Here is a 14,297-nt window from a genome sequence, read left to right as displayed (position 1 = left end):
AGAAGGCGGATGGTACAAATGTGTACCACCCTCTCCTACCCCACCTAATGCATTTGATGACATTTTTCCACCTCACATATGTTTATACGACACATAATACTTCATTTTAATTAGCTCCACGTTTCGAAAGCCGTCCGGAAAGGGTTAAAATACAAATACAAAATAAGTAATAAATATTTTTTCAAGCAGTGTTTGTATTTTGTATCTTAAAATACTTTTTCGACTCTTCATTAATCTCCATATCACACACCTAGATCTAAGAAGACTCATTTTTGACTTATACATACCATCGACCTCACTGTCTATCGACCAGTATAATGGATTCGATAATAGTTCCAGTACTCAAGGCTAGAAAAGAGTTACATTTCTTGTTGTACTCCGTTTTTTAAGTATTTACAACACACACGCGCTTCGTAATCAAAAGAGATTTATTTTGAGTTAGATCTGTGTTGTTGTGTAAATTCAGGAAATCCTATTACAACTTTTCGAGTTATCGCTCTTATGACTGTTAGTGCTAAATTAATTATAGTTACATTTTGTGTTGAATCAATGTTGATAGTAAGGGGAGTAAAGCTGTTGTGTATATTTAGTATTTTTGCATCGTCGTTGAAATTTTATTGAATTTGTAGTTATCTCTCTTGTTGATTCATTTTTTAAACTCTTATAGGCGGCATACACGGTGCGTCTGACTCGTGAGTCGGATTGAATATTTTGAGAAAATAAATATGTGTTGGAATGACCTGAATGATTCGAAGGCGAGTCAACACGTACACAAATGACTCGCGAGTCAGACGCACCGCGGATGCCGCCTATTATACATATTTCCTTAATAGACAAATGAAATTGAACATTTTTGCTAGTGCCAATTGGCGTCTGCACATCTTAATATACAATATTTTATTTTCATTCTACATGGCTCTCTCCACATCGAAAAATCAGAAATCAAATCGACCATGTTATGATAGACGGAGGGCATGCTTCCAGCGTTTTAGACGTACGTACACTCCGAGGGCTAAACATCGACTCGGACCACTATGTTGTTGCAGCCAAGATACCCACCCGCTTCTGTGTATGTGCGCCAAACAATGCAAGGAAAGCTTAACGCCGAAAAGCTGCAATCACAACAGACGGCCAATTTTTTCGCCACTCGACTCACACACCTGCTCTCTGAGAGCGCTCTTCAGCAATCCGACATACGCGAGCAGTGGAACCACATTTCCTGATCATTAAGTACCGCCGCCGCCGAAGAAGTAGTTGAAATATATTGGTAAATAATTAAAATCCTGTTTAATTAAAAAAATTTCTAAAACCATTTGACCTCGAGCCGGCACAACTAAAAGTTAAGAGTATAAAGTTCGCCAAAACCATTATCATAAATTGTACCAAATTTTGATTCCTATTACTCTTCTAATATCACTGGTCGACGGCCAAAATTTACCAGAGACGCCGTTATGAAATTCGTATGTAAAATCACCCCCTGATTCCGAAAATCAAGGTTATTTTTAATTTTATGGTACCGTTTTTGAGATATTTGCAATTTACCGTTTTTGCAAAAAAAAAAAATTGGGTCCACTTAATCATATATATCTCAAGAACGAAGCAATTCCAAAACGGTTTGAAGCTTTTAAAAGGTAATAAAATTTTCTATAAGCTGTGCATACAACACTTTTTGCTAGGCCCTGTAGATTCAAAGATAACGAACAATCATTACCGATTTTTTCAATTTTTTTTGTAAAAATATAAAAAAAATTGTACTTTGCGGGGAAGGATCTCGAAAACCTTTTATTTTTTTGCAGATTTTTTTTTTCTCCCTAAGCTCTGTTATATTACAAAAAAAATAAGGTATCATCGAAGAAAATCGATGCAAAACTACGTAAGTTATAAGCGATCAAATAAAAATACCCAGGTTGCGCAATTTCAACGTATACCTCAAAACGTATGTATGGTATAAAGAAGAGTGAAATATCTAGCTATGCTCTGTTTCTATTGAGTTAAAAGTTCAATTTATGAATGAAATTACCCATATTTTTAACTTTTTTTTTAAATTTATTTATGTTTATACTATATTCTAACAATCTTTATCTTAATTTGATTTTACTATGTTGTCGAAATAATTATGTGTTCTACTTTGACGCTTATTCAGTTTAGGATCGGTTTCTCTTATGAGAAACCAGCAGTAATCACCCATCATTGCGACGTCCCAGAATCCTTGATATCGATTCTCAATTAATTTCATTTGCTGATGAAACCTTTCGCCATGTTCATCACTTTCGTCGCCAAGATTTGCCGGAAAAAAGCTCAAATGTGAGTGGAGAAAGTGAATTTTTAAAGACATATTTACGCCCATTTTCGCATAATTATTGATTAGGTCGTTCACTATCTGCTCGTAGTTAGGGCTTTTGTGTCTACCGAGAAAAGAAGCAACGACCTTTTCAAAGGATTCCCACGCTGCTGCCTCAACTGATGAGAGTAGTCCTTTGAATTGATTATTGTTGATCAACTTTCTTATTTGTGGTCCAACAAAAATACCTTCCTTTATCTTGGCTTGAGAAATATCTGGAAAAACTGTTTTCAAATAGTCGAATGCTTCGCCTTCTTTGTCCAAAGCCTTAACAAAGTTTTTAATGAGACCGAGCTTGATGTGTAAGGGTGGAAGTATGATTTTCTCTTTCTTGACAAGAGGGGTGTATTTGATGTTATCCACACCAACGGTAAACTCGACTCTTTCCGGCCAATCCTTTCTGACGTAGTGGTCCTTACGAGCTCGGCTATCCCACTTGCAGAGGAAGCAGCAGTGCTTGGTGTAGCCACTTTGTAGACCGCATAGCATTGCAACGACTTTGAGATCAGAACATATTTTCCAATCATGCTCTTCATATTTGATAAATTTGAGTATTTTTTGCATTTCCTCGTAGGTTTCCTTTGTATTTACTGCATGTGCAATCGGGATAGAAGGCTTTTTGTTACCAATATGCAATAATACAGCCTTCAAACTCAGTTTATTGCCGTCTATGAACAATCGCCACTCTTTTGAATCATATGTTTGACCAAACTCTTTGAATAAACCAGGGATGTCGTTGCAGTAGCATATACTGTCTTTCTTGGTATAGTGTTTGGAAAATGGTTCGTGACGAGTTCTACTATATGTCACCTTAACATCGGATGACACAAATTTAAATTGTTGCATACGAGAAGTGTGGATCTCGGCCTTTTCCTTGGATAGTTCCAAATCTCTTATCCAATCATTAAGTTGTGCTTGTGACAGAACGTTTCTTTCGTTTTCCATGCGAAATTCAGTACAACTTGATCCCCCGCACTCAGATGTTACTGTTGACAATGGAACTGGATCCGCAACTGCCGTTGAATGTAGTACTGGTAATGTCACTGTAGGTACGCTAGCATAGGTTACTCCTCTTGATCTTCCAACGCCAAGTACTTTTGTTTGACAAATATAACACTCTATTGAATGGCAAGTAGGTTCTCTCCATATCATTGGTGTATCAAATTTTGTTTGTTGTCCTGATTCCCACTGAATCAATTCTACTCGACACGATGTACACAAAGTGTTCGGTGTCCATGGTTTTTCAGCATTTTTAGGCTCAATTCCAAAATACTTGGAGTATAAAGTTTTGATATGATCTGAGAACACTCGTCGTCGCCTTATGATAGTATATTGGCCACACATGAAACAGAACATATCTGGATCCTTATTACACTCAAATTCTCGCGTCCTTTTACTCATTTTATTTTTTTTAATAAATCACGGTTTTGAAATTAGACTTATGAACTGAACTATCTCCGGCGAGCCTTGAAGATGTTATGAAGTTTCAAAGCGCATTAACTCATATTTATACTCGGAACAAGAATAAAATTGAAAAAATCAAATCTTACCTAGACAGAAAGGTTCCTTTTTATAACAAGCCGGGAAAAGAAAATACTACCTGTTTTAGATGTAGGCTTTAGAAATTTTCTGTGTCTTATAATTTTGAAAATCTACCTGCATACTTACCCATAACTGACGGAAATACATGTTTATAACTACATGCCTACAGCAGGTTTCGAACCCAACCACTCTTCCTTTCGATGCAACCACTCTACCTACTATAATACAATTCGAGTATTAAAAGTACTATTTGATTTATTTAAAGAAAAAGTGTTATCATTGTTATGGTGTTATTCGTTTATCCGGATAATATCTCACTTGCACTTTATACCTTTAATATATGTATGTATGTATAGGTACATACATTGAAGTTGCGCAACCTGGGTATTTTTATTTGATCGCTTATAACTTACGTAGTTTTGCATCGATTTTCTTCGATGATACCTTATTTTTTTTGTAATATAACAGAGCTTAGGGAGAAAAAAAAATCTGCAAAAAAATAAAAGGTTTTCGAGATCCTTCCCCGCAAAGTACAATTTTTTTTATATTTTTACAAAAAAAATTGAAAAAATCGGTAATGATTGTTCGTTATCTTTGAATCTACAGGGCCTAGCAAAAAGTGTTGTATGCACAGTTTATAGAAAATTTTATTACCTTTTAAAAGCTTCAAACCGTTTTGGAATTGCTTAATTCGTTCTTGAGATATATATGATAAAGTGGACCAATTTTTTTTTTTTGCAAAAACGGTAAATTGCAAATATCTCAAAAACGGTACCATAGAATTAAAAATAACCTTGATTTTCGGAATCAGGGGGTGATTTTACATAAGAATTTCATAACAGCGTTTCAGGTAAAGAGAAAAAGTTGAAATTTGTGGTCCAGTGTATTTAGTTATTGTGTACAACTTGTTGTTTATTGTTCCTAATAAAGTACAAATAATAGCTAAAATTTAGAAACAATACTACCTTTATTTTATTTACATAAAGTTAACACACTTTTACATCAGATATTATGATTTTAAATGAAAGTATGTAAGTACATAAATGTTTATAAACATAAAGTTTTACAATGCACGGATATTTTTAAATTTAAAAAGTGCCAGTAAGTTCCGAATAAATAATAGTTCATCAATAATAAATCGTAGTTTCAACTGTGCCTGATTTTTTTTATCAATGTTATGTTTTCACTACAATAGAGATAATCCCTAGTTCTTATTAAAGATAATCTACTTAAAGTCTATTTCGCCATTTTATTTTTATAAATTTTTTTATGGACAGGATCCTTTTAATCGACAACACTCCTTGAGAAGTGTTGTATATATTTAAAAACAATGGCTCATTTAAAAAATTCTTACTTTTTCTCAAAACTCGAAAATATTGAGGTTAAAAATTTTGTTTAAATCAAGGTGTTCAGCCAAGGCCCTAAATTCTGTGTTGCTGTCTTCTATTCTAACAATTTCACACTTCTGAAACAATTAGTGGAACAATGCTTTGCATATTGCCTCATAACACAGGAAGGGGTTAGTTTTAAAGCCCATATTAGAACTTCGTGATTAAAAATGCATTTTTTTCTTCATCGGCGGCCGCTGTGGTGTAGTGGTAAGCAGACCACGCTTCCACTCCGTAGGGGCTAGGTTCAAGCCCTGGTCAAAGCAACATTGCAAAAAAATATAGAAAATGGTTTTTTCTTCAAACGGTCGCCCCTTGGGAGGCAATTGCAAACCTCCGTGTGTATTTATGCCATGGAAAACCGCTTTTCATAAAACACAATCGCCGTTCGCAGTCGGCGTAAAATTGTAGGTCCCTCCCCTTTGTGTGACAACATCTAGGCGCACGCCACAAATTGGAGGAGAAGCTCGGCCAAACACTAACATATGTGTAAGCGCCAGTCTATTATTATTATTATTTTTCTTCATAGTACAACAAAAGTTTACACAAAATTGTTCTACGTTTTTTCTAAAATTTAGAATATCTTCCTCTTTTAGTTTTTCTTTGTTTTGACAAATGAACAATTCTGCTTCAGCTCCATAACACACGTCCCGTATATCAATTTTATGCGATTCTAAATCTATCATTTAAGCAATTAATCACTTTTAACTTAACGAATCACAATTAACTTAACGAATCAAGTGCTTCAAAATTTTGGCAGATGAAATTGTACTAAAAAGTGCTGGGCAGTAAGTAGGAAAGTAGAAGCCACTTGAAATTGTATCAAAAAAGTACAATTGTATCGAAATTATTAACGCTGCTCTGTACCGAGCTACGCCATTGCGAAAGTGTCAATTGAAAATGAGAATCGTCAATTATCAAATCAATCAAATCACGCTTGCCACTGTAGGTTGTTTCAACCAAACTTGGTTGTTTTCTTTAATTTTTTCTAATTTTGTTGTTTGGTAGTTTTTTCTCAGGTCTGTTTTTTTATTAGAAATTAGCAATTTTTTCTTTACAAAAAGTATTATTGCATATTGAATCCCAAAAAAGAATAAATACATTTTTCAAATTCCTATTTTTAATGTAAGATATTTTATACGCACATATAAATTGTAAATAAATACATATGGGATTGAACGCCCAAGTATTTCAATAATTTTTTCTGAAATAGCAGCTATAACTTCTACCAAAATGTAAATTAATATTATTTTTCCACCAAATTTTCATTAAAAAAACCGGCTCCAAGCTCAATAAAATTGTTGAATTTTTGTTTTTATATTTATTATTGCAACGCTTTTATCAACTTGCAATGTTGTGTATCCAGACATTTGCAATGTTGTGTGTCCAGTCACTTTCAATGTTGAGTGTCCAGACAGCTATAAAACTATTGCTTTGCAAAGTTCCTATAACGTCTAGATTAGGGATGTTGCGAATGTGGAATTTTAGACATCCGCGGATGCGAATTCGGATGCGGATGTTTAAAAGCTAACATCCGCGGATGCGAATACGAATGCGGATGTCAAATATTTTTAAGAAATAATTTTGGAGCGTACATTATGGGATTTAGGAAAATAAAAAATGGAAAAGTTCTTAATTTTTAATAATATTTTTTTATTAAGTACTTCAATTAAAAAATTGGAACATTGTATTTAAGAAAGAGTAATTTTGCTGCCTTTTCGGATTACAGCCTGTTTCCTAACGGGTCGTAAATCAAACCTGCGCCACTAAATAACTACTCGCTCAAGGCGACAATCTTGAAAAAATTGAAACTTGACCAAATTGTAAATTCAGTTATATTTCTTTTTTTATTGCGGTGCAACAATTCCTTTTTGGGAATTGCATCGTGGCTGCAAATGTCGGATGTATCCTCCTGACTTTCATCTTCACAATCTAGCATCATGGCAAGATCGTTTTTTAAACACTGTTATGTTCCAATTTGGAGCCATCGGCGTAGCCAGAATGAAATTTAGGGGGGGGGCGGGGCTCGACCCTATTAAGCCTGCCCCTACCTGGCTACGCCCATGTTTGGAGCACCAATGCTTTTAGTTGTCTCAGAATTTGGAGAACCTGTTACGTCATCAGCGTTTTTCGATTTTAGTTTTTATAATTCATTTTTAATCCTGTCTTTTGGTTTGAAAAATGTGCGCTTATAGCGAGGTTGTGAATAGGTGAATATGGCAAATAAATTGTTATTTTCTAGGAATGAAAATTTTGTTTTGAAAGTCGTGGCTTCCAGCAGAATTAATTTAAAATCTTGTTATTTTTTAAAAAGGTACCGCATTTTTTATAATAGTTTGAATTATGGAATCACGGACGATAAAGGTCTCAGATTTGCTTAGTTCCCGGGTGAATTCTTGTGATTATTATTTTTTTTATTAGTTAGCTGAACTCGGCTTTTCCTAGTTGCAGGCAGTCACAATTAATTACTCACCGCTGTCTGTACCATAAGCCATAAAATCCGTTTTGTTGCTCCATTCCACGCGCTCAATGTGTTTTGATATATTTTTTTGAGGCGAATGAATGCAAATTTTCAACATATCGCACACCGTCTTCAAAAGAGTCACTACTCAAAATAATACGTTCGTCAGAAAATGCGTAAAACTATTTCGTAGCACATGCTAATCATATGGGCAGGTGCGACTTTACCTTAGGTTTTTTAAACAAATTATAACAAAAATTTGCTCAAGCTTTTGCTGAAAGGTAAACCTCTGTGTAAATTTTTAGCGCATAATTTCAAAAATGCCAAATTTCGACTTGTGACTCTTTTGAAGACGGTGCGATATGTATCGTTAATACTATTTCACATTGTCGCTGAAATGCAAAAAACCACAACTAACTAAATTTTTAAAATTTCAATGTCTATTCATCATATTGCTCGAGCGTTAGACGATCTAGTGTCCAAACGCATAAGTAGCCCATTACGCCCATTTGGGTACTTAAAGTTGACATTATAGACAAAGTTTTTATGTAAAAATAAAAATTAAAAAAATGCTATAATCAACTAAAAATCAAAAAGAAAAATGTTTGCTTAATTAATCATTGTTTTTTATACGTTGCACATTAATGTAAAAAATGTACAATTAAAGCCCATAATTAGACGGAAAAAATACATTTTTTTTTTCCTTAAGTTGCGTTAAAAGGTTTCCAAGATACAGCACTTTAAAGAAAGGTATGTATGACGTTTTCTTAAAATTAAAGTCCCGTTTAAATAGGCAACCCTACGTTATATCGGCAAAATATGCTGCACGTATATTCATGTCACCTAGACCTTCCATCTCTTCAACTTTCATCCAAATCCTTAGAGGTCGCGCACAGAGGTGGCCGCGGTGACATGATATGCCTCAAATGCAAAGATCCGCAGCTAACAGTTGTGTTTTGCGTCAAGTGATGTGGGGACCTTTAATTCGAAGAAATGCATCATAATCAATCAAAATTTGGGTTTTTTTGTTAGTTGCGGCATTTCGGTTAGCAGCGTTAGTTACAAATGTTTGCATTTTAGGTGCGGAAATGTTCTTTATGAAACCAATATTTTCCTTTTCCAAAAAACCGATTTATGAATCATAAAGGAAACACTGCTTTATCGATTAAGAGGAAATGATTGTTTTCACAATAAAACGAATATTATTTAGTTATTCCTTTATTTTAACTAGCTGTATACATTTTATTAATAAATAACGTGTTTTATAGGGATCAATTAAGATTGAAGTTAATTTAGGCGGTGCCCGCCAAGCATAGCAATGGTTTCAAAGTAGCGTTCGGTGCAAACTCGGTTGGACACCCCTGATGTAAAAGATGTAGGTGTGCTAAATTCATGGCCATCGGTGTACATACATATGTGCCTATAATTTTTATATACTTATTTGTGTATGTATATTTGTAGTTATGTACTAAAAATTAGATATGTACTAAAAATTAGATTTTCCTTCTTCTTCTTCTTCTTAAGCAATCCAGGCCGAATCCAAAAAAGCACGCTAAATAGTTCTTCACCTGGTCATGCAGTCATGTGCATGCAGTCACGCTTTGGTACATCGTAATAGATAAGACAAACACTGCCATGCGTTTCCTGCGCATTTAGCTAAACTTTCTGAATAAATACCTACGGTAATTTATGGCAGGTTGGGGAGTGATTAACGACTTAAACGGTGGTACATATAACATTCCAATTTAAATTTTTAAACCCCCTAAATCAGAAGAGGAGATATGTATAATGTACATACATATGTACATGTATATGTAAGTATGTACTCAGGGCCGGCTTTAATCATTCAAGCGCCCCGGTTAAGTCATAGATTTAGCGGCCTTTTTATGTTACGAAAAATTTGTGTACGTGTGAGTTTTTGTACCTCTGTAGGGAACTCTAATAACTATAAGTGCACTAGTTTCAAACAAAGAACAATTTTAAGTTTTATTAAATATGCATGTACATATGTACATATCTATTTTTAAGAAAGATCTAAATACCTAAACACATACATACATATGTACGTATGTATGTATGTATAAAAACTACATTATAAAAATTTTGTTTTCAATTTAATATATGTACATAAGTATGTACCTATCTAGGCGTTCTACAGTAGTTTTTCTGTAAGGCATTCTTTGTTCGTTTCTCTGGATTCTGTTTATCCATGCGTTCTCCCTTCGTTCGAAAGTAATGCTAGGGTAAGGGCTTACCGCCAATGACATGCCCATGTTAAAATAAGGCCTTCTTGAAGCGAAAGGGTAAGAGATTCCTATCGCCTAATTCGATTCCATTTTAACTTCTATGGTAATTGTTTTTTTTTTTGCTGGGTGCATGTGCGGAAAGTTTTTGATCGCCTTTCACCATTCTTTGCAACCGAACCAGTTGGAAGCGAAGAAATGTGAGAGGACAAACCCCCAGCAATGGGTTTCGCGCCAATCTTGGGACCCGACACGTAAGAAAATCCAATGAAAAGCCTCAAATCACCAGGAATAAGACCCTCTTATTTCGATTTTAGCCATATGCTGATCTTCAAACGTTTAAGTAAATTATTTTCTGAATAGCCCCCATTTCGCTTGGTTTAAATCAAAGCATATGCATTTCACTTGCCTTATTGCGGGCGGACGCTCAATTTTAGTTATCCTGAACTTTCACATCGTTTGAAATTTTCATAACGAGTAGCACCCCCAACCGGCCGTGTGGCCCTACTGTATGTATTACACTGGAACACTACACATTAAGTTCATCCATACCAGAAAGAGGATAATTTTGCACATAATAAATACACAGTGCGAAAATTAATCGAAAAAATAATCAGTATAACAACCCTTTTCACATTCGAAAATTCATTTTTATTCCCAGGGCGATGTCCTAAGAAAATGAATGTGTTTTAATGTGAACTTTTTGGAACTTTTTGAATACATTAGAATGCTGATTAGATAGTTAGCAGTGATATTATCGAGAACTCATTATACATTATATTATTTGTCACGCATGTAAGTCATTACTACTTTTCCGACTGGGTATTTATATAAATATGTACATATGTATGTACGTATATCGTATATTAGGGTTATGACTATTTAAGCGTTGCCAAATGATGCACTTTGGAATATAACTTTAGGAAATCACATTCACTTTATGGAGACATAAAAAACCTCTCGCAAATTTAGTTCGTTAAAGACCGCATTGGAATGAAGCATTTTATCCAAAATAAGTGAAAGAGGTTAGTAGAATATTTGGGGTGCTTTCAGACTGCTAATTTATTCGATTGAAGTGTTATGGTGTATAGTCGTTCTTCTTGGTATCCAGTTACAGTTGAACGGAACCCTTGCGTCCTCGTTCGCGCTTTCCGGAAGCCTTGCCGCACAGCAGAAAAAGAGGGAGCTTGGGTGGACAACTCCAACTAATTCGGTTTAAGGATTTAATGAAGTCTGCAGTTCGCCACGAGGTACGCATGCAAGCGGACAAAGCCTCGGATGAGAACCCTTTATTTTAATAACGACCACGGCAAACGTTTAAAGGACTACAATTTGAGGGCATGCGGACCAGACCAGAGAGTTAGGCTACTTATGGATGGTTTCAATACCAGGGCGTATTCCTGTAAGAAAAATCATGGCCACCTAATGACCGATGTCCAGAACATATATAAATTATGGAGGGAACACTTTTCTACACTATTGAATGGTAGCAGCACAGGAAGTAATGGGTGAAGACGGAGCCAATGTCCCGTCGCCTGACTATGAGGTGGTACGAATAGCAGTAAAGCGGCTAAAACACTAAGAATTTACTGGAGCTGAGGGCCTGGCAGTTCAGCTATTCAAGTGCAGCCAACGAGTTAATAAGACGCATACATCTCTTATGCGGAATATGCTAGATATACATACACATGCCCGACGCCTGGAATTTTAATTTTGCTCTGCCCAATCCACAAAAAAGGCGACACCCTCTCTATACCCACCCCCTCCCACGGGATCAGACACACGCTACATGGTCTTTTAAGGTTATACCTGCTATATCCACCATAGACAAGGAGAATACCATACTCCAAATCTTGGAAAAGACGTGCCGACTGAAAGCCGATTTTGACAGCACAAAAGGCAGTTGTCTATACACCGCGATGTCTGAATTTCGTGTTACCGCAAAACAAATATGGCTGTGTAAAATGGCGTTGAACAATACCGCCAGCTCTGTCGGAATTGGGAAGCAAGTGTAATTTCTTTAATCTGATGTTGGAGAAGATAATAAAAGCTGTACGTCCAGGAACAATTTACTATAAGAGCGTGCAATTGCTGGCGCATGCTGGTGACGTCGACATCATCGGTATCTTAAAACGCTAAGTTTGTTCTCCTTTTTCTAGGTTGGATAAGGAAGCAAATCGAATGGGTATGGTGGTAAATGAGGGCAAGGCGAAGTATTTCTTTGTCTTCAAACAATCGGTCAACGTATTGGAGCTTTGGGATCCAGGTCGCTGTTGGCAGTCATAATTCCGGAACAAAAGACAATTTCGCTTATTTGGATCCAGAATTAACAGTGATAATAATATCAGTATCGAAAAGCAGCGCAGAATCAAGTACTACTTTGGACTGAGTAGGCCATCGAGAACTTAAGTCCTCGTCGCACAGAGGGTTATTCGCCTAATTTAAGCGGCGATAAATAGAATTTTCCAAACGCACTTTTTATACCCGAGCGCACTTGTGCACAAGGGTATTATAACTTTGTTCACATAACGGTTGTTTGTAACAGGCAAAACGAATCGAGATAGATATAGACAAATGTATACATAAATGATCAGAATGAAAAGAGAAATCGATTAAGCGGTGACTGTCTGTCCGTCCGTCCGTCTGTCTGTCCGTCCGTCTGTGCACACGATAACTCGAGTAAAAATTGAGATATCTTAACGAAACTTGGTACGTGAACTTCTTTTGGGCGTAGGACGGATGGTATTGAAAATGGGCGAAATCGGACAATAACCACGCCTACCTCCCATATAACGGTAATTTTCAGAAATACGAAAACTGCGATATTTTAGTAACTACTGAAGATAATTCACTCAAAATTGATATTTACAATGAGTTTTAGACGAAAAATAAGAATATTATAAAATTTTGGCAAATGGGCGTAGCCACGCCCACTTATGGTTACATGTGTATATCTTGGTAACCGCTGCACCAATTTCTTCCAAACTTGGCACAGTTGTTGGCCTTGGTACAGCATACTAAATGGCTGAAAATTTTAAAAATCGGACAATAACCACGCCTACCTCCCATATAACGGTAATTTTCAGAAAAACGAAAACTGCGATATTTTAGTAACTACTGAAGATAATTCACTCAAAATTGATATTTACAATGAGTTTTAGACGAAAAATAAGAATATTATAAAATTTTGGCAAATGGGCGTAGCCACGCCCACTTATGGTTACATGTGTATATCTTGGTAACCGCTGCACCAATTTCTTCCAAACTTGGCACAGTTGTTGGCCTTGGTACAGCATACTAAATGGCTGAAAATTTTAAAAATCGGACAATAACCACGCCTACCTCCCATATAACGGTAATTTTCAGAAAAACGAAAACTGCGATATTTTAGTAACTACTGAAGATAATTCACTCAAAATTGATATTTGCAATGAGTTTTAGACGAAAAATAAGAATATTACAAAATTTTGGCAAATGGGCGTAGCCACGCCCACTTATGGTTACATGTGTATATCTTGGTAACCGCTACACCAATTTCTTCCAAACTTGGCACAGTTGTTGGCCTTGGTACAGCATACCAAATGGCCGAAAATTTTTTAAATCGGACAATAACCACGCCCACATCCCATATAACGGTAATTTCGAGAAATACAAAATCTTCGATAAATCAGTAAATATTGAAGCTAATTTATTCAAAATTGATGATTGCAACAATTCTTTACCAAGAAATACGTTTATGACAAAATTTTGGAAAATGGGCGTAGCACCGCCCACTTGTGATCACATATATGTATCTCGCTAACCGTTCTAGCAATTTGTACCAAGCTCGGTATGGTTATTGTGCTTGCCACATAAAAGCAAACCGTTGAAAATTGTTGAAATCGGACTAAAATTGAGGCCGCTTTTCATATAACGGTAAATTTCAGATATGCTTGAAATTTCAATATTTCGAAATTTAAGGACGCTAATTTACTTAAAATGTATACACCCCGGCTTATCATGTAGCGGTAGCTTTCGGAAAGGTGGAAAACATATATTTAATACTTGCGCCGGGTATTTAATGTTCGGCTCCGCCCGAACTTAGACTTTCTTACTTGTTTCTCTTATAACTGAACATGGGGTGAAGAGAATATAATTCTTGACTAGATTTCGTTATTATACCCGAGCGCACTTATGCACAAGGGTATTATAACTTTGTTCACATAACGGTTGTTTGTAACAGGCAAAACGAATCGAGATAGATATAGACAAATGTATACACAAATGATCGGAATGAAAAGAGAAATCGATTAAGCGGTGACCGTCTGTCCGTCTGTGCACAC

The sequence above is a fragment of the Rhagoletis zephyria genome, unplaced genomic scaffold (assembly GCF_001687245.7).
Source record: "Rhagoletis zephyria isolate East Lansing unplaced genomic scaffold, Rhagoletis_zephyria_1.1 Rzeph_scaffold_00023, whole genome shotgun sequence".
Taxonomy (NCBI): Eukaryota; Metazoa; Arthropoda; class Insecta; order Diptera; family Tephritidae; genus Rhagoletis; species Rhagoletis zephyria.
Note: the sequence above shows the minus strand (reverse complement) of the source record.